Source organism: Pinus tabuliformis, chromosome Q (assembly GCF_031772625.1).
Source record: "Pinus tabuliformis cultivar Carrire ecotype Pingquan chromosome Q, CPIR1, whole genome shotgun sequence".
Lineage (NCBI taxonomy): Eukaryota > Viridiplantae > Streptophyta > Pinopsida > Pinales > Pinaceae > Pinus > Pinus tabuliformis.
The window spans coordinates 663258561-663285892 of record NC_142296.1 but is presented as its reverse complement, the minus strand read 5'-3'; the positions used below and the strand labels follow the sequence as shown (position 1 = coordinate 663285892).

General features: G+C 37.1%; 2 pseudogenes; both read right to left on the bottom strand.

Annotated features, from left to right (window-relative positions):
- Positions 1–5255: 5255 nt before the first annotated feature.
- LOC149221282 (uncharacterized) lies at positions 5256–5907 on the bottom strand (annotated as a pseudogene).
- Positions 5908–6027: 120 nt separating this feature from the next.
- LOC149221281 (uncharacterized) lies at positions 6028–27075 on the bottom strand (annotated as a pseudogene).
- Positions 27076–27332: the final 257 nt, after the last annotated feature.

Below are 27332 nucleotides of genomic sequence, written 5' to 3'. Positions count from 1 at the left end.
TGTAGGATGGAGACATTCTCGAGGTTTGTGTTTGTTAGAGTAAATGAAATACAATCAATCAAACAAATTTTTGGTTTGGTTTTTGTTGGATCAGTGAATAGAATCCAATTTGATAGTAACTTGTTGCAAACTACTTAAATACACAATAATTGTTAGAGAATATTGTAATAAACAAGAAAATCTTAATTCTAAATTCTCAGAGACCATAACACACATAAAGTAATAAAAAATAATTTGCAAATGAAAATGAACAAAAGAAAGATATTGAAGATATAAATACTTTCTAACCAGTGAATTGAGACAAAGGGGTCTATGAAAGATACATAAATGAGGATGCAAAGCACAATGAGCCTTCAACAATCCTCCAGTGGAAGGTCCATTTTTCCGCCTTTGCATAATAATTCCATTACATAAATATCCAAAGTAATCAATATGCAGAAAATTCTCATTTCTCACAGAAATTTATGGAACCCTGTAACTTGAGGAATATTGGTAGCAAATGGACATTAAAACTGACCATACACAAAACAACATGCTCAAAATTCAAATAGAAAGAAGCTCGAAATTGGGAAATAAGGAAGTAGAAACTCTCATAAGCTTGAGATTCCCTAAATCATTGAGATCCAAATTTCTTCCGAAAATAGCCTTTTGAATTCTTCCACATAATGTTTCCATTGATAATAGTACCTTTCAGTTGTGGATCATGTAACATAAAACAAATGTTGTACATGACATACTTTGTGATATAAATGGTGTCTAGCTGTGTCTTTTCTTCCAAATTATTCCCCTGGAATACAAGGAATGTAGCAAGGCCATTTTGGCTCATTAACGCATCGATGTACAATGATCTCCCCTTTTTTACAACCTTCTAACTTGGAAAGCTCTAGAGTAAAACATAGTGAAGTGGCTCCACCATTTGGATTTCCACTAATCTTATCCATCTCCTTTGTCTCAAAAATAACTAGTTCAATAAGTCCAATGCTAAGCTCCATTTCATCGATGCTTAGAAGCAGATTCTTAAGTCCTGCGTAAATATTGAAATAAACCTACTAGATAGAATTATCAAAATCATTAAACAACCCTTTTACATTTCTATTGCAAGAAGCCTACATATAATTCCATTACATAAATATCCAAACTAATCAATATTCACAGAAAATCTCATTTTTGACAGAAATTTGTGGAGTGCTGTGACATTAGGAATAATGGTAGAAAATGGACATTACAACCGAACAAACACAAAACCACATGCTCAAAATTCAAATAGAAAGAAGCTCCAAACTGGGCAAGAAGGAAGTAGAAACTTTCATAAGCTTGAGATTCCCAAAATCATAGAGATTCAAATTCATCCTATATATTATAATGTATCTCCACTTAAAGCATAGCTAGAGTTGAGTGTGCCACTATAGGAAATTAATTTTTTACAAGTGATGAGAAACTGCCTTATGCAATCTATAGCAATAAAAATTAGTGCAAGTCAAAGAGCATATCTTTTGAATTGGATCTAAGAGAAGATCTTTCGTGTGGGGTGAAGCATGTGAAAGGTGATAAATGTTAATCACATATGTTAATAAATTGTTTAATGTGGATAACTTGTGATCCTTACAATTTGCAACTAATTAAATTATATGGAATTTTCCCTTTCACCAAAGTTAAAATATGCTTATGACAAAATACTTGCTTTCCCCTAATTAAACTAATGGATTTTTCTATGATCCTAAGGGAGGAGAAAAATGGTTCCCAAGTCCTTTTTGATTCCCACAAATCACAAAGGGTAAAAGGGGAAGAGAATACTCAGAAAACTAAGAATTTTCCACTTAAAGTCCTAAACTAATATAAAAAAATGAACTAAGAAGTAGCAAAGGCCATCCATATGGCAAACCAAACTACACCTTAACTAACATGAAACATGTAAGGAGTGGGAGAAGATTATTATGGATACCACCTAAGTCAAAAAATAAAGAAAATGGTTATAAACAATAAAATAAAAACCCACATAAGAATGTCCAAGAATTTGCATTGATCCATCATTTGGTAAAGTATGGCCCAAATAATTTATGTGAATATTCTTTTAACAACTTTATAACTTTTCTATGATATTTTTCGGTGTAGATATAACTTTGTTTGATGTATTTTGTAGGCCAACAAAGGATATTGAAAATATATGCAATGGTTCATGAGCATGTCTTTAGGATGGAGATGTTCTCGAGGTTAGTTTTTTCTCGAGTAAATGAAATACAATCAATCAAACATATTTTTGGTTTGGTTTTTGTTGGAACAGTGAGTAAAGCTCAATTGGATAGTAAGTTGTTGAAAACTACTTAAATACACAAGCATGTTTATTAAGAAGGTTTTCAGTGATAATCACATCAAAATTCATTTGTCGACGCGTTTTGAACCAACAAGTGTGGTTCATAATCCTGACAATGAATGACACTTGTTGGTTCGATGTGTTTCGAACCAACAAGTGTGGTTCATCATCCTGACGATGAACCACACTTGTCGGTTGGAAATGCGTCGATAGATGAATTTTGATGTGATTATCATCGAAAACCTTCTTAATAAACTTGATATGGGTCACAAAAACCTAAATTCAATAAATACACAAGCATGGTTAGAGAATATTGTAATAAACAAATAAAACTTAATTCCAAATTCCAGGCGAACATAACACACATAAACTAATAAAAAATAACTTGCAAATGAAAATGAACAAAAGAAAGAGATTGAAAATATAAATACTCTATTTCTAGTGAATTGAGATAAAATGGTCTACGAAAGATACATAAAGGCGGATGCCAAACATAATGAACTTTCAAAACTATTGCAGTGGAAGGTCTAGTTTTCTGCTCTTTGCATAATAATTCCATTGTTTAAATATCCAAAGTAATCAATATGCACAAAAAAATTCATTTCTCACATAAATTTGTGGAACCCTGTAAGTTGAGGAATCTTGGCATCAAATGGATATTAAAACTGACTAGACCAAAAACCACATGCTCAAAATTACAATAGAAAGAAGCTCCAAACTAGGCAAGAAGGAAGTAGAAACTTTCATAAGTTTGAGATTCACAAAATCATTGAGATTCAAATTCCTCTAGAAAATAGCTTGTTGGATTCTTCCACATAATGTTTCCATTTATAATAGTACCTTTCAATTGCAGATCACATAACATAAAACAAATGTTGTACATGCCATTCTTTGTGATATAGATGGTGTCTAGTTGTGTCTTTTCTTCCAAATTATTCCCCTAGAATACCAGGAATGTAGCAAGGCCAGTTTGGTTCATCAATAGATCAATGTAGAATGATCTTCCCTTTTTACAACCTTCTAACTTGTCAAGCTTTGGATTATAACATAGTGTAGTGGCTCAAACATCTGGATTTCCACTAATCTTTTCCCTCTCCTTTGTCTCGAAAATAGCTGCTTCAATAATTCCAGTGCTAAGCTCCATTTCATCAATGCTTGGAAGAAAATTCTTGAGTCCTATATAAAGATTGAATTAAACCTGCTAGATAGAATTACAAAAATCATGAAACCACCCTTTTACATTTATATTGCAAGAAGCCTGCATATAATTCCTTTACATAAATATCCAAAGTAATCAATATGCGGAAAAAATCTCATTTCTCATAGAAATTTGTGGAACCTTATAACTTGAGGAATATTGGCAGCAAATGGACATTAAAAATGACCAAACATAAAACCACATGTTGAAAATTCAAATAGAAATAAGATTGAAACTGCGCAAGAAGGAAGTAGAAACTCTCGTGAGCTTGAGATTCCCAAAATCATAGACATTCTAATTCCTCCTATACATTACAATGTATCTGCACTTAAAACGTGGGCAAAGTTGTGTATACCACTATAGGAAATTGATTTTTGACAAGTAATGATAAACTGCCTTACACAATCTGTAGCAACAACAATGAGTGCAATTCAAAGAACATATTTTTTAACGAGGATCTAAGAGAAGCACTTGTGTGTAGGTTGGATCATGTTCAAGGTGACAAGTGTTAATCACATATGTTAATAATTTTTTTAATGTGGATAACTTGTAATCCTTACAATTTGAAACTAATTAAACTATATGAAATTTTCCCTTACACCAAAGGAAAAATATGCTTATAACAAAATACTTGCTTTCCCCTAATTAAACATATTGATTCTTCTATGATCCTAAATGAGGAGAAAAATGGTTCCCAAATCCTTTTTTATTCCCCCAAATCACACAGGGTGAAAGGGGAAGAGCATACTCAGAACTAGGAGTTTTTGCACTTAAGGTCCCAAACTAATATGAAAAATGAACTAAGAAGTAGAAAAGGCCATCAATATGGCAAACCAAACTGCATCTTAACTAGCATGAAACAAGTAAGGAGTAAGAAAATATTATTACGGATACCACCTAACTCATAAAATAAAATAAAAATGGTTATAAAATATAAAATGGAAACCCACATAGGAAAGTCCAAGAATTTGAATTGATCCATCATTCGGTAAAGTATGGCCAAAATAATTTATGTGACTATTCTTTTAACAACTATATAGTTTTTCTATGATATATTTTGGTGTAGATATAAATTCATTTGATGTATTTTGTAGGCCAACAAAGGATAATGATGATATATGGAGTGGTTCCTAAGCATGTGTGTAGGATGGAGACGTTGTCGAGGTTGGTTTTTGCTAGAGTAAATGAAATATAATCAATCAACACATTTTTTGTTTGGTTTCTTTTGGATCAGTGAGTAAAATCCAATTTGATAGCAAGAGGTTGCAAACTACTTGAATACACAAGCATGGTTAGATAATATTGTAATAAATAAAAAAAAACTTAATTCTAAATTATAGGATAACATAACACACGTAAAGTAATAAAAAAATAACCTGCAAATGAAACTGTGAAGAAAAAAAAAACAAAAAACAAGAGATTAAAAATATAAATCCCATATTTCCAGTGAATTCAAACAATGTGGTCTATGAATGATACATAATGGAGGCTACCAAGCACAATGAGACTTCAACAATCCTACAGTTGAAGGTCCATTTTTCTGCCTTTGCATAATTATTCCATTACATAAATATCCAAAGTAGTCAATATGTGAAAAAAATCTCATTTCTCACAGAAATTTGTGGAACCCTGTAAAGGAATCTTGGTAGAAAATGGACATTAAAACCAACTATACAAAAAACCACATGCTCAAAATTCAAATAGAAAGAAGCTTGAAACTGGGCAAGAAGGAAGTAGAAACTTTCATCAATAGACAAATGGCAGCCCAAAATTACCAGTTTATGGGGTGAAGGAATTCGCTTCCAAATGGCGTTTAAGGTGAGTAAAATTGAGCCTGGCATAGTCACACCTTAGCATGTAAGAAGCCTTTTCATAAGACATGCCCTCCTCCTCTGTAGTATCAAAAGTTCCCAACCATAACCTGGTTCTGTTTCTAGGTAGCCTGATCTATGCACCTCATTTACCCCAGTGGCAGTACCTCATGCCTCCATAAAGCTTAGCCGGTTTGACAGGCCGCTTCCATGAAGCTTCATGGGCTGAGCTCTGGGACCCAAAGGCTTCCGACCCATATGGTGTATTGATTTCGTAGCTATTGTTTAATGTTGTTGCAATTGAAGTTGTTACTATTTGATGTTGTTGCAATTGAAGTTGTTGTTGTTTGATGTTTTTGCCATTGAAGCTGTTGTTGTATTTGTTGAATCTACTATACATGTAACATTTCATACAAAACCATGGCCTATTCAATGTATTCTCCACTGTAATGGTTCTGCCCTTGAAAACTCAGGCACCATACCAGACCATCAGAGTGGTCGAAGCCATTTGATGGTAAGTTGTGGAAAAATGATCATGAAGAACACAAGACTTCAAAATTTCCAAATACTAGAGAAGCCTCTGGCATTTTTAAGCTCTTCTAGGCATCCAAACCATCCAACATCGGATCTCTATTGGAAGGAGAAGATGAGCTGGATGTAGAGTCATCAATCACATCTTGCATGCTTGCATTGAAAAACCCCAAATTCTAGACTTGACAAACAAGATCATTATTCTTCACATCTTCATCCCACACTGACCCAAGAGAGCATGAATTCTCGTATGCACATGAAATTTATTCTGATTCTTTAGTCTTAAACATGCTTTCCAAAGGTTGTTTCAAGCTTTGTCAAATTTCTTGTAGCTTGGCATCAACAGACGATGGCAACAAGGAATTACCAGTCCAGGGGGTGAAGGAATTTTCTTCCAAATGGTGTTTAAGGTCAAGAAAATTGAGCCTGGCATAGTAACCCATTAGCGTGTAATCATCCTTATCATAAGCCATGGTTGCCTCCTCTGTAGTATCGAAATTTCCCAACAATAACTTGGTTCTATTTTTGGGTAACTTGATCTCTCCAACCCATTTACCCCATTGGCACTGCCTCACACCTCAATAAAGCTTAGCCGGCTTTAAAAGGCCATTGCCATTAAGCTTCATGGGTTGAGCTATGGGACCTAGAGGGTTCTGACCCATATGGTGTATTAAAGCTGTTGTCGGTGTTTGATGTTGTTGCAATTAAATTTGTTGCTATACATGTAACAATTCATAGAAAACCATGGTCGATTCAATGGGTTATCCGTTGCACTCTTTTTTCCCTTGAAAACTCAAGCGCCATACTAGGCCATAAGTGTGGCCAAAGCCATTTGATGGTAATTTGGGGGGAAATGATGACAAAGATACCTCCTACCTTCTTCCTACGTCACGAGTTAAATAATTTAATATCAGTCAAGTGAATCCGATGGTTCAAACTGTTTTAATCATCTAACATCTAAATCAAGGGCACATAAATGTGCACATAATCTTAGAGGAGAGTTATTTTAAGAGGAGAACACCTTACGACGTAAAAATTAGAATATATTTATATATACATATGTGAAATTTATACAATATAAATAATATTATAAATAACCGTGGTAGATGCATCTTAACCAAGGATCCAAGCCAAGAGAGAAAGAAAAGTGACTAATAATGATATAGAAAAGACAGTGTCTAATTCTTTTAAGTTTCTTATTAATTTTTTATTTTTTTTTACCATGATTTATCCAAAATATAGGTTTAATATCTTACAACCAATTATGTTTTTTTAATTTAGACACTTTCTTAAATACAATACATTGGGTTTGGATTTAAGAGGGAGGGAGAAAGGGAGAGAGATGAAGGAAGAGAGAGAGGAGGTGGGGAGAGAAGGAAAGGGGAAGGGAGGGAAGGAGAGAGAGATGGATTTGGAGGGGGAAAGAGGGGGAGGGAAGAACAAATACATTGAGGGATAGAGGTGAAGAGATAGAGGGAGTGATGAGGGAGAGATGAATATGAAATGAGGAAGAGAGGGGATGATGGAAGAGAGAAAAAATGACAAGATAGAGATAGGAAAAGAAGGGGAAGAGAGAGAAATGAAGACAAAGATATGGAGGGGGGAGAGAAGGGGTAGAGGGAGGGAGATAGTGGCAGGGTGGAAGGGTGGAGATAGAGAGAGTATGATGGGGGGAGAGATAGAGGGAGGTGGGAGGGAAAGGGAGAGAGAGGAATGAAGAGAGAGAGGACTTGAGAGAGATGACTTGTGAGGGAGGAGAGAGAGAGAGATGGAATTGGAGGGGGTGAGAGAGGGAGGGAAGAAGAAATAAATAGAGAGAGAAAGGTGGATAGGGCGATAGGAGAGAGGGAGGGAAGAAGAAATAAATAGAGAGAGAAAGGTGGATAGGGCGATAGGAGAGAGGGAGAGAAGGGGAAGAGAGAGAGATAGGAGATAGAGAAGGAGAGAAGGGGAAGAGAGAGAGAGAGAGAATGGGAAGACATAGAGGGAGAGGAAGAGGGAGGGAGAGAGGGATATATAAATATTGAGATAGTGTGTGTATGTTTTTGGGTTTGGAAGGAGAAAGAAAGGAGGAGTGACAAGGGGAGATATAGATATAGATGGAGGGGGGAGAGAGGCAGGAAGAGGGAGGCAAAGAGAGGGAGGGAGGAAGAGAGATAGATATGGAGAGATAAGTTGAAGAGAGAGAGAGAGAGAGAGAGAGAGAGAGAGAGAGAGAGAGTATGTTAGGGGGTGAGATAGAGAGACAAAGAAGGAGAGACAATGGGAGATAGAGATATAGATGAAGGGGTAGAGAGGGAGGAAGACAGACACAAAAAGAGGGAGGGAGGTTGAGAGATAGATATGGAGAGAGGGAGAAGGGGAACAGAGAGAGGGAGAGGAAGAGGGAGATATAGATAGATGGATATATAGATAAATAAATAGATATATGTGGAGAGAGATAGTGTATGTTTGAGGGATGATATAGAGATAAAGAAGGAGAGATAAAGGGAGACAGAGATATAGATATAGGGGGTGAGAGGGAAGATGAGAGAGACAGAGAGAGGCAGGGAGGAAGAGAGATATATATGGAGAGAGAGTGAGAGCATGACATGTTTTTGTAGGGTTGAGATAAAGAGACAAATAAGGAGATATGGAGGGAGGTATAGATATAGATGGTAGAGGGAGAGAGGGGAGAAGAAAGAGATAAAGAGAGGAAGGGAGAGGTGGAGAGAGATATATGGGGGAGAGAGGGAGGGGGGGAGATAGAAGGAGAGAGGGAAGGATATATACATAGAGATGGAAGGCTCAAAGAGAGGGAAGAAGAAATAAACATAAATAAACAAATATAGACATAGAAGTTAGATCTAGAAATTCATGAATATTTTGGATTCTCACCAAAATAGATGTAATGATTATTGTAGTTGTTGATTTCTAATCTTATTTGATTTCTTGCACTAGATGCATTGATTTTAGTGTAGATGTCAATTTCTAATCCTATTTGATAGCTTGCACTAGATGCATTGATTTCAGAGTAGATGTTGGTTTATACTCCTATTTGATTGCTTTCACTAGATGCATTGGTTTCAGTGTATATATCAATTTACAATGCTATTTTATATCTTGCACTAGATGCATTGATTTCAGTGTAGCTGTTGATTTCTGATTTGATGCAACTAGATGTATGATGTACATTAATTTCAAAGTAATTAGATTAATAATGTGCATTGATTTTAGTGTAAGATTGATGCCGCACATTGAATTCTATTTCATAGTAATTCAACCATAGATACAATACTATAATTTTCATCCTAAATAAAATGCCTACTTTGTTGGCATTTTGGCACAGGTGTGGCCCTATGGTACAGAGGTTGTCCTTGATGGCAACTCACTTTGGTGTCAGACCTCAGTTCAGGCGCTCAGAATGAAGGAAATCTTGTATATGCAGGTTCACCTTGCCAAAGACGCGTATACACGCAGGTTATACGTTCAGAAGTCGCGTATGCGTATACACGCACTTTTATGCACAGAAAAGCGTGTACATGGTGGGAAACTTATTTTTGGTCCATGGTTGTTAGTCCTTGGAATTTGAACCTATGGTTTTGGACCAAGGTATCTCGTTAAAAGTGTTGACCCCAGGTTTTGGGCCCTTGGTATTGGTTTATTATGGTTTTGGACCGTGGTATTGTGTAAGGCCTAAAACTATAAAAGAGGAAGGAGATCATGTGACAAGGCATCATCTGAATTATTATTGAATATCTAATAATGTACGAGATCTGAAATATTGGTGATTAGCATTGTGGAGCAGATCTGGATCTGAATGAAGGAGGAACCTTAGCGAAAAGAAGGATAAGTTCTATTGGTGGGTCATAATCTTTTGGCTTGAATGATAATATCTTTGCATGATTTTGATCTATTATATCTGGCACATGCGTGATCTATAAATCTGATAATCTAGGTTATTCAGTGCCTGAATACTTGAAAGAGTGAATTATGTTTGTAGATCTGTACACAGGTTCAGTTCAGCTAAGGCACGTATATACGCAGGTTCAGTGAAGGAAAACAACGTATACGCAGGTTGTTCCATACGCAGAAGCGTATGCACGCAGGTTTCAGGCCATTAAAGTAGCGTATACATTTTGAGTTGTGTTTTTGCTGCTTCTGTTTATTGCTACAATGTTCTGGGTTCAATTTTGGTGTGTGGTACTGTTACTGTGATCTGGGTACAGTCGTCAAAAAGGTGTTTATGTTGATTTAGTTTTGGTGAAAAGGTGATTGGTTGATGCAGAAATTCTTGATGGTTGATTGATGTTATTTGTGGATCCAGTCTGAAAATTTATGAAACGTGGTCCTTGAAAGAAAGAGAAGGTTGTAGCCTTCTGTAGGCCAACACCTACGTACTAGTATCTTGGCTAGTGCAAGAGCTAAGGGGGTTGTAGCTCCCTTCCAGGAGAAGCTGGAAAATGAGAGAGAGTTGTAGCTCTCTGCAGGTTGCAGCCTGCGTACTGGTAAAAGGACTACACCAGTACATTTGTAAAAAGAAGTTTCTAATTAAAGAAAAGATAGAGACGAATTGCAGCAGTTCGTTTTCACCCACATTGGTTTCCACCTTATATCTGGTGTTCTTGTGTGCGATTGTCTTTCTGCTCTGCTTTACTGTTTCTGGTTACTGGTTATTTGCTTCTGAATCATAGATTAATAACTGACATCTGAAAGATAAATCAAATTATAAGTCTGCTTTGTATACGCGGGTTTCTTTATCTATAGTTGCGTATATACGTGATTTTTATTAAGAGAAGTAATGTATATCATCTAGAATTGGAAAAGAAAATATTTGACTTGATAATACTGATTCACCCCCCCCCCTCAGTATTATTTCCAACAATTGGTATCAGAGCAGGTCCTTCTGAAGAAGCTTGATCGCTTGAAGGAAGATCCTTCATCATGAGAAACTACAAGAGGGAAGCATCAATCAGGCCACTAGTTTTTGATGGGGCAAACTTCGTATATTGGAAGGTAAGAGTTACTGCCTATCTTCAATCGTTGGGTACAGAAGTCTGGGATATCATAGATACAGGATATACTTTTCCAGCAGCAACTCCTACAGATCCGGCTGAGAAGAAGAAATATGAAACAAATGCAAAGGCGGTCAATACTCTATTGGGATGTCTATCTCAATCAAAATTCGTGAAAGTTATGCAGTTAAAATCAGCAAAAGAAATATGGGACAAGATTTTCCTAAGCTATGAAGGAGATGATCAGGTAAAACGAGCAAAACTTCAAACCCTCAGGATTCAGTATGAAAATCTCAAGATGTATAATGATGGAAGTGTGGCTAACTATTTTCTTCGTGTAGATGAGATTGTTAATTGTATGAAAAATTTGGGTGAAGAAATAAAAGAGGCTGTTGTGGTTGAAAAAGTTCTAAGATCTTTGTCCCCTAGGTTTGAATCTAAAGTTTCTGCAATAGAAGAAAAGGAGAATCTACAAAGCCTTAAAATGTCACAGCTGCACGGTATTCTAACTGCGTATGAAATGAGGAAAGGAGGACCATCAGACAGGAGAGAAGTTGCCTTCAAGGCTTCAGGAAAAGGCGAGTACTATGAGTCAAGACGCGTGTCAGAAGAAGAAGAAGAATCAAATTTTGTCAGAAATCTTCAACGGGGTACTGGACGGTTCCAAGGTAAGTTACCTTTCAAATGCTTTGCTTGTGGAAGAGTCGGTCACTATGCTACCAAATGTCCTCACAAGGATAAGATTGACAAAGGGAAGGAACCTGTTAGATGGAACAAGAAACAGAATGCAAATAAGAAAAGCTATTACACTCATGAAGATAGTGATGGACTTTCAAATAGTGACGAAGATGAACGAGGTAATAAATATAAACTTTTAATGGCTTTTGAAGATGATGACTACATGGATTTTATAGATGTAGAAGGTTTTTTTGAAGAGATGACTAATCTCAAAATCTGCTTAGAAGAGAAAAGTGCAATTATTGAGTCTCTACAATATCAACTGGCTGAAAGGGAAAAACATATTGAAAAATTGGAATGTGAAATTGTTTGTCCTAGAAAGGAGATTGAGAAAACAAAAGCTATTAATCTTAAATTTGTTAAAGGATCTGAAACTCTGGATGAGATTATCAATGTGCAGCGTTCTCCACTAATCAAGACAGGTCTGGGATATAATGGAGAAACATCTCAAGCTTCTACCTCCAAAAGTTATCTTGATGCAGCAAAGAAGAGCGAGCAAAGGCCTAAAAGAAATCATCACGTAAATAAGGGACAGTTTACCTCAAGAAAAAATAAAGACTATCAAGAAAATCGGGGACAAGCTACCTTAAGGACAAACAGAAGCTACAATCAGCCACAGGTAAAATCTTCCCAATTTGCCTCAAGAATGGATGTCAGTAGAAACTACAATCGATTGGATGATAGATTTGATAATCGCAGGAGTTTCTTCAATGGCCAATGTTTCTCTTGCCATAATTTTGGTCACAAAGCAGCTCAATGTGTTGCCTATAAGACAATCATGACTAGAGAAGCTCAAAAACAAAGGAATATGAATGGAATCACGAAAAGGACTTACAACAACTTTTCGGCCCTTGAAAATGAAGTTGAATGTTCTATTTGTAATAACTTTGGTCATGAAGATTCTGAATGTAGGAGCAGGTTTTGGAAGACAACTCAGAAGGAACATACCTCAAGTGCCAGAACATGGAGAATGAAGGAACCACAACCAGAAAGATGTGGGAAAAGGCACTGCTCAGTTGAAAGAACAGGTCAAAGCTGGAAATGTTTTGTATGTTTATGGCTTGAAGCATAATCTACTAAGTGTTAGTCAGATGTGCGATCAAGGAACCGAGGTAATATTTCGATCAAATGGATGTAGTTTTCGTGATCTTGATACAGGAGAAACAGTGATCAAAGGCAGAAGAACTCCAAATAATCTATACATATTTGAAGAAGGACAACAACAATGCTATTTAAGCAAGGATGATGAACACTGGTTATGGCACCAGAGGTTGGGGCATCTAAGCTTTTCACAAATAAGGAAAGCATGCAAATACCAGGCAGTTCGTGGTCTTCCAGATATCAGAATTCCAGACAACACCATATGCAAATCATGTCAGTTTGGTAAGCAAACCAGAACTAACTTTCCTGAGAAGGAAGGATCAGCTAGCAGGCCTCTTGAGCTAGTCCATATAGATGTATGTGGTCCATTTAGGACAAGGTCACCTCGAGGAGAAAAATACCTTATACTATTCATTGACGACTTCTCCAGGTTTGTTTGGTTAGGACTTATGAAGCACAAAGACGAAGCATTCGAAAAATTCAAATCTTTTAAAGCCTTGGCTGAAAATGAATCAGATTACAAAATTAAGTGCCTTAGGTCCGACAGAGGTGGGGAATTTACCTCAAAATGAATTTTTTGATTTCTGTGAAGAACATGGAATAAGAAAGCCTTGGCTGAAAATGAATCAGATTACAAAATTAAGTGCCTTAGGTCCGACAGAGGTGGGGAATTTACCTCAAATGAATTTTTTGATTTCTGTGAAGAACATGGAATAAGAAGGGAATTCTCTACAGCTAGGACTCCTCAGCAAAATGGAGTGGCGGAAAGGATGAATAGAACAGTCCAACAAATGGCTCGTGCTATGCTTGATGAGTCTGGAACTCCCGCAACCTTCTGGGGTGAAGCTGCATACGCAGCGGTTGTTATTCTCAACAAAACAAATGTCCGAGTGAACAGCACTCAAACTCCTCATGAGCTCTGGTATGGTGAAACTCCTTCAGTAAAGCATTTCAAAATTTTTGGGAGCAAATGCTATATTAAGAATACTGATGAGCAGCTTGGCAAACTTGAACCTAGAGCAGATGAAGGCATTCTCCTTGGTTATTCTCCCTATAGCAAAGCATATAAGTGTTACAATAAAAGGCTTGGAAGAATTGTTGACAGCATTGATGTAGTGGTTGATGAAAAAGGATACATCCCTAGGGAAGTGAATCATGAAAATATCAATGAGGATGAAGACTACTCTCTAAATCAGACAGATGATGAAGAAGAACCCCAAGAGGCACCAGAGGAACAGATAAGGATAGAAGAAAAGACTCCATCCAGGTACGTTCAGAAGAATCATCCAGAATCTCAAATTTTGGGGCAGAAAGAAGTAGGTATACAAACAAGAAGAACAATAACAGAAGCTTCAAGCTATTTGGCATTGCTCTCTTCCACTAAACCGCAAAATGTAAAAGAAGCATGCAAAGATGAGTGTTGGGTTAAGGCAATGGATGAAGAGCTTGAGCAGATCGAAAAGAATAACACTTGGGAGTTGGTTCCTAGACCAAAAGACAAAAATGTCATAGGAACAAAATGGATCTTCAAAAATAAGTTGAATGAAAATGGGGAAGTGATTAGAAACAAGGCCAGACTTGTTTGCAAAGGGTATGCTCAACAGGAAGGAATAGACTTTGAAGAAACTTTTGCTCCCATTGCTAGACTTGAGGCCATCAGAATGTTCCTTGCTCTCTCTAGCTTTCAGAAGTTCAAAGTATTTCAAATGGACGTAAAATCAGCCTTTCTGAATGGAGACTTAGAAGAAGAAGTGTACATAGAGCAACCAGATGGCATTATCCTTGGGAATGATCCAAATCTTGTATGCAGACTTAAAAAGGCTCTCTATGGGCTTAAATAAGCTCCAAGGGCTTGGTACTATCGTTTGGATAAATATCTTCATCAACAAGGTTTTTCAAAAGGATCAGCAGATAGCAATCTCTATATAAAAATTGAAAATAAAAAATTGCTAATACTTGTTGTGTATGTAGATGATATTATCTTTGGAAGCAATGAAGAAGCTATGAGTCAAAGCTTTGCCTTGGTGATGCAGAAAGAATTCGAAATGTCCTTGCTTGGAGAACTGACATACTTTCTTGGATTGCAAATCCAATAAAATGAAGGCAGTATCTTCTTGTCTCAAACCAAATACCTCAAGCAGATTCTGAAGAAGTATGGCATGGAAGATTCAAAACCAGTATGTAACCCCATGGTTACAGGATGCAGCCTTAGTGCAAATGATGAATCGGCAGCAGTGCATCAACCAACCTATAGATCTATGATTGGAAGTCTTCTTTATTTGACAGGTACCCGACTAGACATCATGCATGCAGTGGGAATAGTTGGAAGATTTTAGGCAAATCCAAAGGAAACTCATCTTTAGGCAGTCAAGAGAATATTCAAGTACCTTCAAGGAACTCAAAACTATGGCTTATGGTACCCTAGAGATACAGATCTCACACTTCATGCTTACACAGATGCAGATTGGGCCGGAAGCATGGATGATATGAAGAGCACAAGTGGTGGTGCATTCTTTATGGGTTCCAGATTAGTATCTTGGTTCAGCAAAAAACAGAGTTCGATTGCTTTATCTACAGCTGAAGCAGAATATGTGGCTGCTGCATCTTGTTGCACTCAACTTCTTTGGATGATGCAAACCTTGCAAGCTTTTCAAATCACATGTACTCCACCTGTCTCTATCTTATGTGATAATACAAGTGCAATAAGCATTTCAAAGAATCCTGTCATGCATTCAAAGACCAAGCACATACCTATCAAATATCACTTTCTTCGGGAACAAGTGCTTGAGCAAAAAGTCAAGTTGGAGTATGTTCCTTCTAAGGAACAAATTTCCGATATCCTCACCAAACCACTGCCCAGGGAAACTTTTGAATATCTCAGACAGAATCTGGGAGTAGTTGATGCTTCATCCTACTGTTGAAGCTTGTTTGTATCAAAGAAAAGTTGGTGTACGCGAGTTGGATGAGGGGAATCTGTGTACATATGCCGATTTATGCAGGTGCAGTCACGTATCTGGAGAAAATCAGCAAGGACAGACTCTGGTTGAAGAGAGTCTGATATGGGTCTGTCAGAGACCATCAGGCACGGGTTCAGGGGGAGCAGATAATCTTCTAATAATGCATTGTTGGCATTAGCTTAGAATCTCTTAGTTCTAGTACTCAAGCTATTTTTGGTTCAGGTGGATCAGTTGCAGAAAGGAGATCAGAAGGAGAACATGGTTGCTGATATATACAGTAATTCTCAGAAGTTGCTGATAGTAGTTATTGGTCATTTGCATAAGTCTTGATATTTCGTCTCTATGTCATGTATATTATTTTATCAAGGTCATGTAACAGCCTATTTTGGTTTCCCCACTATGCCTGGGATGATTGATGTGATTGGTTGTCATATGTAAAATTCTGATGTATCCCCACTTGGATGATCCCCACTTGGTTGGGTGATGGTTGTATGTATTGAGTCTTTTGGTGATAGGAAGGTCTTTTATGATGTATATGGTTTTTCTTGAAGAACATCCTTTTCCAGATCTTGCCTACAGTCAGGGGGAGCATGTTCAGCACAGCAGAGCAGAGATTTCAGCATGTACTCAGGGGGAGCACAACCCTTTGCCCTTGATGACAAAGGGGGAGAATGACTTTAAGGATCGTGGGGTTGCCATCAAGTCCAAAGGGGGAGATTGTTGGCATTTTGGCACAAGTGTGGCCCTATGGTACAGGTGTTGTCCTTGATGGCAACTAACTTTGGTGTCAGACCTCAGTTCAGGTGCTCAGAATGAAGGAAATCTTGTATACGCAGGTTCACCTTGCCGAAGACGCGTATAAATGCGGGTTATACGTTCAGAAGTTGCGTATGCGTATACACGCATTTTTATGCACAGAAAAGCGCATACATGGTGGGAAACTTATTTTTGGTCCATGGTTGTTAGTCCTTGGAATTTGAACCTATGGTTTTGGACCAAGGTATCTCGTTAGAAGTGTTGACCCCAGGTTTTGGGCCCTTGGTATTGGTTTATTATGGTTTTGGACCGTGGTATTGTGGAAGGCCTAAAACTATAAAAGAGGAAGGAGATCATGTAACAAGGCATCATCTGAATTATTATTGAATATCTGATAATGTACGAGATCTAAAATATTGGTGATTAGCATTGTGGAGCAGATCTGGATCTGAATGAAGGAGGAACCTTAGCAAAAAGAAGGATAAGTTCTATTGATGGGTCATAATCTCTTGGCTTCAATGATAATTTCATTGCATGATTTTGATCTGTTATATCTGGCACATGCGTGATCTATAAATCTGATAATCTGGGTTAATCAGTGCCTGAATACTTGAAAGGGTGAATTATGTTTGTAGATCTGTACGTAGGTTCAGTTCAGCTAAGGCGCATATATACGCAAGTTCAGTGAAGGAAAACAACGTATACGCAGGTTGTTCCATACACAGAAGCGTATGCACGTAGGTTTCAGGCCATTAAAGTAGCATATACATTTTGATTTGTGTTTTTGCTGCTTCTGTTTATTGCTGCAGTGTTCTGGGTTCAATTTTGGTGTGTGGTACTGTTACTGTGATCTAGGTACAGTCGTCAGAAAGGTGTTTATGTTGATTTAGTTTTGGTGAAAAGGTGATTGGTTGATGCAAAAATTCTTGATGGTTGATTGATGTTATTTGTGGATCCAGTCTGAAAATTTATGAAACGTGGTCCTTGAAAGAAAGAGAAGGTTGTAGCCTTCTGTAGGCCAGCACCTACGTACTAGTATCTTGGCTAGTGCAAGAGCTAAGGGGGTTGTATCTCCCTTCCAGAAGAAGCTGGAAAACGAGAGAGAGTTGTAGCTCTCTGCAGGTTGCAGCTTGCGTACTGGTAAAAGGACTGCACCAGTACATTTGTAAAAAGAAGTTTCTAATTAAAGAAAAGATAGAGACGAATTGCAGCAGGTGGTTTTCACCCACATTGGGTTTCCACCTTATATCTTTTGTTCTTGTGTGCAATTATCTTTCTGCTCTGCTTTACTGTTTCTGGTTACTGGTTATTTGCTTCTGAATCACAGATTAATAACTGACATCTGAAAGATAAATCAAATTATAAGTCTGCTTTGTATGCACGGGTTTCTTTATCTATAGTTGCGTATATACGCGATTTTTATTAAGAGAAGTAGCGTATATCATCTCGAATTGGAAAAGAAAATATTTGACTTGATAATACTAATTCACCCCCCCCCCCCCCCTCTTAGTATTATTTCCAACATACTTACGTGAAATGCTTGCTTCCTAAAAGTATAAACTATTTGTAATTTCCTTCTTTCTTATTGTTCCCATTTTGCATCATTCAAGATTGTTAATCACTTTTCATTCAAACGAGGTAATATAAAACAACTACCATCGAAAATTATTTGGGTTTAACACTCCATAAGTCATAATGATTGACTTTGGAGAAAGCTACTATTAAAATTGGAGAGAAAGAGAGACAAAGTATGATGCTTACTATAGTAGCTTGAGCTAAATATTTGAATTGTCTATGATTTCAACTGCCCTTTTCATAAGATCGATAAGAAAAGATGGAAAATTTAATAAGTGTATCAATTAGAACATTAGAAGAAAATAGTTTGAGATTTCTCATAATGAAGATTGCTTGTAATGGACTACATTCTTATTATTCACATTTTTTATCATTCAAAATTGTTACATTGTGACTTTGCATTCAAAATTATTATTTCATAATTTTTCATCATTCAAGTTACTAAGTGTCTCTCTTATCTCAACAAACTGAGGTAACTCAACAAATTTAAAATTAAATTGACCAAATTAATCTTATACATATTTAGCTTATTCAAAAATGACCAAAATAATTATATGTTCAACAAATTCGGTATCACCACGCATGACTGAAACCATCCTAGATCCATCTTAGCATCGGATCTATGAAACATTGAGAGGGATCAAATCTCTTGAGGTGCAAACCTTTCCTTAAGTTTTCCACTCAAAAAGAGGTTTGCACTTTGAGAGGTTTAATCTCTCTTAGTGCTTGATAGATCTGGGGTTAAGATGGATCTAGGCTAGTGTAGCTATATTTAAATTTAACTAATAAGTACATAAAAACTTAATTCTTACAATATAATGAGATTACTAAACATTCATATTCACCCTCATTTTACCATGGATATTATTAACATGTAACTAGGCTTTGTTACAATACCATGGACCAACACCATGGATTATCAAGACCACATGCCCAAAAACCATAATTCATTTCACAACCAAAATATTTTATAAATATTTTCTTTTAACTTATTTTTAAAACATTTTTAAATTAAATATAAAAGAAAAAGTTATATTTTTGAGATATATCCGAACCATATACCCTCACTACAACTAAAAATATTCCATTGAAATTCCATAAAGATTTATCAAGGTTTTAGTAAAATGAAAAACTATAATACTTTTATATATAGAGATGTGAAATTTATAAATACATGTCTAGATCTATCTTAAATCTAGATCTACCAAGTGTAAAAGCTCTTCTCACTCCAAAACAAGTTTTCACCTCAAGAGATTTGATCCCTCTTGGGGCTTGGCATATCGAGGTTTAAGATGGATCTAGAATGGTACCGTAAAGTGCATCTCCATGAAAAACAAATTTTTTTAAAAATTCAAATGGATTTGCAGGAACAAGTTTAAAGTCATTATAATAATATATTTATGTTGATAGACATGTCTATTTTGGAATAGACTTTCCATAATTTTAATTTAATTATTAGTATTTATTAGGTGTATGGTAGATAGTTAACCCCCATGGAATATGTCAAACTATTCATAGTAGTATGCACAAATTAAGGGTTAACATTTACCTCAAGTTATTCCTGTATTGATCAACTATTTAATTTATATGGAAACACTAATTAATATGGTTTTGTATGTGAATTACATTAGTTGAATGATAATTTATATGGTCAAGTTTCCCATCAATTAATTAGAATAATATTTTTCCTAAAATTTTAGGGAAAAAGGTTTTAAGACAGTTAGATTTATCCACTTATCAAAATGACCATGTGCTAAACCCATGTGACTCGGGTTCAACACATAGGTCATATTTGGTTTGGACATAAGCATGCCAAGGGAATCACACACATAACCTTGTTCTAGTACCATCTCCCACAATCCCACATTAGTGGCGACTCAAATTCCACTTGTGGGCATGGTGTGGCACTGACTAGCCATTTTGTTTTCCATTACTTGGAATTTTAGACTACACCTATCCAAAACTTAGTTAATTTTTCTTCCAGTCTTTTCTTAGTTAGTTATGCAGCGAAAATACATTCATTCAAGTTCAATTAAATTTACTTCATAACATGTGCAACATCATCAAACAATGATAAACATATGTGTACCCACTTTCATGAAGGGAGGGGCAATTCTCAGTCAAGTCTTCCCAATCAATTATAAAATCTCTTCACATAACATTTTACAAGTACAAATATTTTTACAACCGTGCAACAAACTTCCTCATGCACCAGAACTGAGCATCTTGTCGTGTAGGCCTACCTGACTTTCTACCCGCATCATACAATCCTCCGCATTGTTCACTTGAATCTCAAACTTGTCATGCAGCTTTTGCCTTGCAACTCACGCAACTCATTCAGTCTGCCCGGGCCATGCAGGTCACCTAGGTCGTGTAGGTTTCCTAGGTCATGCAGCCCACCCAAGTCATGCAACCCACTTGGGTCGTGTAAGCTGCCATGGTTGTTCAACCTACATGGGTTTTGCAGACCTGCAGTGTTCAGAAAATTATGTGGGAAACTCGTTCCAAAAATTGTGTGAGAAACTCCTTTCAAAACTTGTATCAAATGCCTTCAAAAAACACGTTTCCAAAACTTTTTTAGAAGACCAGTGTCAAAAACTCGTTCTTCAACTGCCCTTTTCATATGATTGATAAGAAAAGATGGAAAAATTAATAGCTGTGACAATAAGAATAATAGAATAAAATAGTTTGAGATTTCTCATAATGAAGATTGTTTTTTATTGACTACATTCTTATTATTCACATTTTATATCATTCAACATTGTTACATTGTCACTTTGCATTCAAATTTTTTATTTCATCATTTTTCATCATTCAAGTTACTAATAGTCTCTCTCATCTCAACAAACTAAGGAATCTCAAAAAATTTAAAATTAATTTGCCCAATTAATCTTAAACATATTTAGCATATTTGAAATGATCAAAATAATTAGGTGTTCAACAAATTTGGTATGACCATGCACGACTGAAACCAGTCTAAATCCATCTTAGCCCTGGATCTATCAACCGTTAAGAGGGATCAAATCTCTCAAGGTGCAAACCTTTCCCTAAATTTTCCACTCAAAAAAAGAGGTCTTCACTTCGAGAGATTTAATCCCTTTTGGTGCTCGATAGATCCGGGGTTAAGATTGATCTAGGTTAGTGTAGCTATATTTAAAGATAACTAATAAGCACATAAAAATTTAATACTTACAATATAATGATATTCTTAACCATCGATATTCACCTTCATTTTACCATAGATATTATTAACTTGTAACTATTTTTGTTACAATACCATGGACCAACACCATGGATTATCAAGAACACATGCCCAAAAATCATAACTCATTTACAACATTTTTTTAGTTAAATCTAGAAGAAAAAATTATACTTTTGAGATATATCTAAACCCTATAGCCTCACTACAACTAAAAATATTCCAATGAAATTCCATAGAGATTAAATCAAGGTTTTAATAAAATGAAAAATGAGAATACTTTTATATATATAGATGAAAAATTTATATAATACCACCCTAGATCTATCTTAAATCTAGATCCACTAAACATCATATAACTTTTCAATCCAAAATAGGTTTGCACCTGGAGATATTTGATCCCTCTTGGGGCTTGGTATATCAAGATTTAAGATGGATCTAGAATTGTACCATAAAGTGCATATCTAGGAAGAAAGAAAGAAATTGAAGATAGTTTTATATAAATTTATTTTCTAAAGAATAATTTTCTATAATTTGAGAAATCATTTTTTTTAAATTAAAATGGATTTTCAAGAACAAAGTTTAAGGTTATTATAGTAATATATTTATGTTTATAAGCATGTCTATTTGAGAATACACATTCCATAATTTTAAATTAATTATTAGTAATTATTAGGTGTGTGGTAGATATTTAACCTCTATGAAATATGTCAAAATATTAATAGTAGTATGCACAAACGAAGGGTTGATATTCATCTCAAGTTAGTTATTTATTTACCAACCATTTAATTTATATAGCAGCACTAATTAATATGATTCCATATGTGAGTTTTTTTTTCCCATGGAAAAAGTCGTAATTTTCATTAATAAGAGAAAATTACATTTTGTAGATGCTAAGCATATGCAGAGTGTAAGGCATTGCCTATCCAAAAAAGTTTAAAATGGTGATATAATGCTCCACGCAGGGAGCAGACTGATCAAAAAGAAAAGAAAAAACATTATGGTCTCTATGCAGAGAGAGTGTAGTTTAACTTAGTTCTATAATAACATGTAGGAGAAAACATAAATATTTACATATAAACCAAATAGACTTCCTCACTCAAGTTGAGCCTTCAGTTATGCTTATGGATATATATACGGTCTATGATAGTGCTGAAAGGTAACACCATACTTCTCCTCATATATCAACCAAGTACCATCATCCCTGTGCGTTGCTTCCTTGGATAGGTGATCGACAGCTAAGTTGCACTCCCTTTAAATGTGATGGCAAACAAAAGAGTCAAAAGTCGCGATGAGCCTGTGAATATCATCCAAGATATGCCTCAATGAGTAAGCATTTCAATTGGATTTTTTGTTTATCCAGTTGCATACTAATTTTGAATCATCAAAGAGTTGAAGGTTCATGCAATGTTTGTTCAGGGAAAAATGAATGAGGTATTTGGCAGTTAAGAGCTCAACGTAGTTATTTGTTCCTCTTCCTAGACCCATTTGTATTCTGAAGGAATGGGTTTCTGATATGTCTAATATGGCCCCCCACGCACAACCTATCTCTTGTGCTGATCCATCGAAATAAGCCCATGGCATGGAGGTATTTATGGTTTCCGATGTGATGTTCATGTGATGCTATAGAGTGGTCTCTTCTGGAATAGAGTGATAGTCGACTAAAGTTTTAGACAATATAGAGGTCTAGTGTGGAGCCCTCTATTGAAAAATAATACACTTCCTGGCTATCTAGATGGCCCAACATATGGGTAGTGGTAAATTCCTCTCCTTTCCAGTGGCAGCCTTCCACTAGTTGTTCCATGCGTCTTTTATATTAACGTTGTGCCATCAACATGATATGGGAAGTGATGTGAGTAGGTTGTTCCATAACTCTTGGGTGGTAGGACAATCCAGAAAGAGGTGGTCATTGTCTTCACTACAATTCTTGCAAAGGTGTCACCAAAATGGTCCTAAATAAGATCGCTTCATCAAGTTTGCACCAGTTGGGATTTTGTTGTTCAGGATAGACCACATTAGCAGCCTCATTCAAGGTTCCGCTTTTAGCTTCAACATAAGGTTCCACCAAGGCTTAGTGGCTTGGGGCTTATAGGGTTCCATCAATACCAGATATACTATCTTGGTTGCATATGAGTCATGTTTAGAAAATGCCCATATAAGTTCATCATCCCCTTCTGTGATTCTGATGTGGACCTTTGTTAATGCAGTTAGGTAGTTGTGCCGGTCCTGATGCTAGTGCAAATGGATATTTAGAAAGGTCCCTGATTTCCAGGCCTATTGAGTCAAGGTGGAATGGGCATTGTCAGCAATATGGGAGATATGTGTGATACCTTGATTAACAAGATGTGTTTTCAATTCCGTGGGTAGCCTATGAGCATTACCATAGCCAACCCAGTGGTCTTCCCCTATGTGCACCAGTGATCCAGATCAAATTCTCCATGTCAGTCCATTTTGAATATGACCCATAGCATTTATTACAACCTTCCAAATTATGGATATGTTTCAAGTAATCCTTTGTGCTTGTCTAATCCAATCTAAAGGATTGGAAGGGGTTATATATTTAGAGACAACTACCTTCATCCATAGGTTGTGATTATTGAGAAATTGCCATCATAACTTTGCTGCTAATGCTTTGGAGAAGATATCCAATCTCTTAATCCCCCAGTCTCCCCATCGTTTGGGCAGGGCAAGAGTTTCCCATCTGGCCCATGCAAAAATTCTCCCAGGTTATTTCCCCTTCCATAAGAAATGACAACAAATGTTTTGTAGTATGGCCAATATTCCTCTAAGGATCCAAGCCAACGTCATCCAATAGACGGGCGTTGCTTTCATAATAGCCTTCAGCAAGACCAACCTGCCTGCTCTTGAAGTATTTGTGGTACCATATGTTAAGGATTTTTTCTACCTTGGTGATAAGCCAAGTCCAATCGGCTATTTTATATCCATGTGGTTTTAGTCCATAACCAAAGTGCCTCAGCCCTTCTTCTAGAGGCAAGAGAGTAAAGGAGAATCTCCTGAGCGCATATTGAATTTCATGTTGAGAGCATCCTGTGGCTGTAATAGTGGATTTTGCTTCGTTCAACACAATTCCCGTGGCTTTTTGGAATATACCAATTGCATTGTGCAGAGATGTAAGATCGTTGATGCCTCCATTGAGGAAAATAAGTACGTCATCAAAAAAAAGCAGGTGTGTCAGAATGTAGGAGTTAGTGATATTAATTCCAATAATCCGTCCTTGCCTGTGGTCTTCTCCAATGATTCTACTAAGACCCTCCATTATGAGTGGAAATAGGAGAGGGGATAGAGGGCATCCCTGCTTGAGCCCTCATTCTACATGAAAAAAGGGGGATGCTGAACCATTGATTAGTACACCATAAGAGACATTAGTTATACAGCACATGATCCACTTAATGAAGGTGTAGGGGAATCCCAAATGAGTTAACAAAATTTGGATGTAGAGCCAACTAACTCTGTCAAATTCTTTTGATAGGTCTATCTTCAATATCATACCTTTTAGTTTTTTGAGGTGAAGAGTGTGAAGGAGTTCCTGAGCAGTGCCTACCACCTCATGAATCTATCTGTTTTGTAGGAAGGAAAATTTCTCTGGGTAGATGTGTGTGGACAGGATTGGCCTTAGGCAGTTGACGATAATCTTTGTGATGATTTTGTAGATACAGTTACATAAATATATTGGCCTAAAATCATCGAAAGTGGAGGGTTTGTCAACTTTAGGGATGAGAGCTATGAATGTGGGGTTAAGGCCTTCTAACATCCTCCCGCGTATTCGACAATCTTCTATGATCCTTAACAGATCTGCCCCTATGATATCAAAGAAGGTGATGTAAAATTCCATTGTCAAGCCATCCGACCCTGGGCTCTTATCCTTCTTGAGCCATTTTAAGGTTCCTATAAGCTCATCTAGAGTGACTTCTCTTGTGAGTTCCTGGTCTTCCTCCTGGACTACGAATCTGGGGAAAATCTAGGCAATACGCATCACTTCAACCAGAGTAGCGATAGGAGGAGCCTTGTAAATATCTTTAAAATGTGAGTTTGCTTGAGCTGCCGGCTTATGAAAGGATTGAATAGCTTGTCCATGCTCATTTTTTAGCTCTCATATTGTATTGATCGCCTTCCTCCCATTGGCATATTTATGGTAGAATTTGGTATTGTCATCCCCTTCCTTGAGCCAAATTGCCCAAATCTGTAGCCTCCAAGTCTCTTCTCTATCCTTTAGGATTTGTGTCCTTCTGTGCATTAGTAAGGTAATTTTATCTTTTTGTTCTTGGGAAGTAATTATTCCTCGGGTATCCTCCTCGAAGGTGTAGATTTCCTCCTCTGTTGATCTAAGCATTTGGTCTTCCAGTTCCCTTTTCTTATGAGCCCAGGCTTTGGAAAGGGCTTTCAACTCCTTCAGATTATGGACAAAGTCTTGCACAATGTTCCCATCAGTACCTGGTGGGTGAGCCTTCCAAAAGTCAGCCACCATCCTCATGTAATCAATGTCCCTTAGCCATGTGGAGTTAAATTTGAAGGGAGCCTTTGGCTTATCAATGGCATCCTGCAATTCTAGATAGATAGGTCTGTGATTAGATAGACCCCTAGATCCAACCCATTGTATGATACAGGTGCCTCTATTGACCAAAGGCTCTTTGATTAGGAATCTGTCAAGCCTTTTGGCAAGGCTTGCCTCTCCAATTCTATTATTCCTCCATGTGGGCTGAATTTTCGCAAAGGTGATGTCTATAAGGTTGTGGTCCTCCAAAAGATTCTCAAAGAATGCTGATAGCATATCCACCTATTATTGTTGGCCCCATGATTCCACATACCCTATAGAGAAATTCAAATCCCCTCCCAGGATTATGTTGTCTTGCTGGAGGATTGTTGAATTAAGCAATTTCCTCTAGTATTCGGCCCTATCATGACAAGCGTCATAATCATTGATGATTCTGTAGTCAACTTCAAGGGTGGATGAGAATATATCAGCACCCAGGTACCCATGTCCCCCTCAGATACTATTCAGTTTAATAGAATGGTTGTAGATACCTAGGGCTACCCCTCCAGATCTACATGTGGCATCTAGCGAATAAAAATAATATCCTGGTAACCATGATTTGAGTAAGGGAATGATGGTGCTAGCAGGACCTAGCGTTTCTTGGAGAAAAAGGATATCTACAGCTTCCAAGGCAATTAGTCGTCTCATGGCTAGTTTTTTCCCAGGGCTAGCCAACCCTCAGTAATTAAAGGAGAGCATCTTCATGGAGGGGGGAGATCTAGGGTTTGCTCTGCTCTAAGAACCCAGTCTATGGTTTTTTGTTTACCCATGGCAATCTCCTCCCCTGCATGGTGCTTGGATTTGGAAAGTGAGGAGGGGTTCCCCGAGATGGTTTAGGTAATGAGGGGGATGAGTTGATACCAAATCCTATAGTATCGAGGCCTTGTGAGCATAATCTCAAGCGAAGGGGGTATCGAGGTTCAGTTCTTATAGGATGGTCAGAAGAAGGGTGTAAAGGGGCCTCAGGGATGGATGGCTCGGAGGTAGTGTAAACAGGAGGAGGTGTCATGATAGGGCAATGTTGATTATTAGAGGGCTTCTCGATGGAGCTAGGGGGATGATGGGAGACATGACCTTATGTAGAACAGAGGGATGCATCCAAGGAATAAGCAGAGGCTCTAGCTTTCAGTGTGAATTAAAGAATTACTTGGAGATTCAGATGCAATAAAAACAAAGGAGTTAGAACGAATTATCATACCTGTGGAAAATGCGTCCCCTATAGCCGCCCGAGCTCTCGTCAGAGGTGGAGAGGGTGGCCAAAGTGGAGCTTTCCCACGCTTCTTCTTTACCTCTTTCTCGAGTGCCTTGCCTACTTCTACAGTTACTTGTTGTGGCTGATCTTCAACATCCATTGTAGACTGCGACTAATCCTAAGGGTTTGACGTGCCTGGTTCTTTTTCGGTTAACCTTTGACCCACCTTGTTGTTCAGGGGGCAGTCCCTGAATACGTGGCCAACCATGTGGCATATTTGACATCTGTAAGGTGCTCTTTCATAATCCAACAACTGTTTCTGAGAGTATGTCCTCCATTGTATGGTGATGTGTTCTTGTAAACCCCCTCTGGTATCCATATGCACCAGAATCCTGGTATAGGCCATCTTGCTTGTAG